At 33.0% G+C, this 1,910-nt stretch overlaps 1 long non-coding RNA gene across 1 annotated transcript; it reads right to left on the bottom strand.

Annotated features, from left to right (window-relative positions):
• Positions 1 to 334: 334 nt before the first annotated feature.
• On the bottom strand, positions 335 to 1,546 carry LOC116711376 (uncharacterized). The gene is made up of 3 exons (XR_004337206.1): positions 1,313 to 1,546; positions 1,173 to 1,242; positions 335 to 801 (listed from the first exon to the last, which is right to left on the bottom strand). It is a non-coding gene; the product is annotated as an uncharacterized LOC116711376 (long non-coding RNA).
• Between the last annotated feature and the right edge of the window lie 364 nt (positions 1,547 to 1,910).

Below are 1,910 nucleotides of genomic sequence, written 5' to 3'. Positions count from 1 at the left end.
TTTATTGTAAGCTGGTTAAACTGAAAATAGAGGATAATCTGACAACACTGTAAATGGATACATCTGTATAACTATAGTTTTCATGATTATTTAAACAGATGGCTGTGGAATCCTTGATGGATTTTCAAATTATACCCAAGGATGAACCAGACTTTTCTTCCTTATATTTTAGTTGATTTCTTTTGATTGTTCCATGAGGTCATGCAACAACCACAACAAAAACAGCTGCATCTTCTTTTAACCACCCTTAAAGCATACAAAGCCATGACATCAACATCTAGGTTTTTAAATTATTTAGAGGCAAAGTAATCTTAGTGTATTGTAGCATATTTATAAGAATAACAATATTCTATATTGTTATTCAATATAATTGGATTTTGACCAATAAGGCAAATGGCTAGTTTTTTTTCCTCAGAAGATAAGTACGACTCAAAAAGAGCAGGTAGGCTGGAAATTGTAGTTGCGAGTTGTTTATATTTGCAATATGAATAATATATATACATATTTACAATAGCATTGGGAACATCCAAATGGCCATTAACAACATAAGGGGAAAAAAACCAAAAAAACCACAACAACAAAGGAAACTAAATCAATCAATTGTTCCCAAAGTTCCACAGTTGAGAGGCCACACTTGTTAGTCCATTCATCCCAAATTGGGATTAATTAGGGCTCTCAACAAGATAATTATACTTTGCTTGGTTCAAATCCTGGTAGGAAACTGAAGTCTTCAATCACCCAAAAAAAGTGAATTCTTTTTTTGGCTCTATGCCCGATCTTCTAGCTCGCCATCAACCTGGCCTGAATAACAAAACAGGACCATTTCCTTAATATATATACATGTACAGTATATATATATATATAAAATCTAAACATCTAGTGTATACACAATTCAATAAATAGTATGCTTTATACTATAAATTATTCTAAACAATCATGTTTAGTCAATTGCAATAAATCTAAAATTCAGTATAAATTACATTCATGAAATATTCAATAAATATACACCATATAATCAATAAACATGAAATGTAAAATCTAATTTAAACCAGTGTTTAATAAATATTTAAGCCACCATTTTGCTTATCAAGAGGAGTGTACAATCAATAATTTAGCAGCTACACAATAACAGTGATTATAAGCTAAGGCAAGTCACTGACGAAAACACTCACCAGTTCCGCAGTTTTATTTCACCCTACCGGGGTTTTTTTCATCTCCCTTCTGGCTCACACCAGTTGGCTCCTATGGTTTAGCACATTAAATGAGCATCGTACAGATTTACGGGAAATGAATAACACCACACTTAACTGACCTGCAGCTCTGCTCCTTCCAACGTGTTCTAACCTTCATGCCTCCCCGCTCCAGCTAATATACCTAGCAGGTAACGCTGCAGCGGTACATGTGACCCCAATACTCAATCGCAATTGGCTAGTTAATAGTCTCGCGAGAATCGCCAATCATTCTATTAAAAGCATCGCGAGGTTTGAGATATAAAAAAGTTAAAAGACTGGAAAATCGGAGGAGGAAATAAAGGTTAAAATTTACACCCGGGGTACAGTATGACTTTGAAAAGAGCAATAAAAAGATCTCACAAAAATGATCACTCATGTTAATGTGAAAAAATAGTTCCTTTTGGTAAAATTGAAATAACTTACATAAACTCTATTATATAAATCCAATTAAGCTTCAGGATCTGTTTATACAGTGTATATATCTAGTTTCCACTATATACTTCTTAACAGTTCAGAACTTAATGTATTGAAATTTTTCTTTACCCCACACGAATTCTCCCAGTATAACAAATACAAAGCCAATTTTACATTTACAAACATCCGACTGTCAGTCACTATAACAATAAATGTATGTACATGGACATAGCTTGTTGAATTACTTGCATACTAATTATTGGT

The sequence above is a fragment of the Xiphophorus hellerii genome, chromosome 21 (assembly GCF_003331165.1).
Source record: "Xiphophorus hellerii strain 12219 chromosome 21, Xiphophorus_hellerii-4.1, whole genome shotgun sequence".
NCBI lineage: Eukaryota > Metazoa > Chordata > Actinopteri > Cyprinodontiformes > Poeciliidae > Xiphophorus > Xiphophorus hellerii.
The sequence above is the reverse complement of the archived record's forward strand: the minus strand, read 5'-3'. Positions and strand labels throughout refer to the sequence as shown.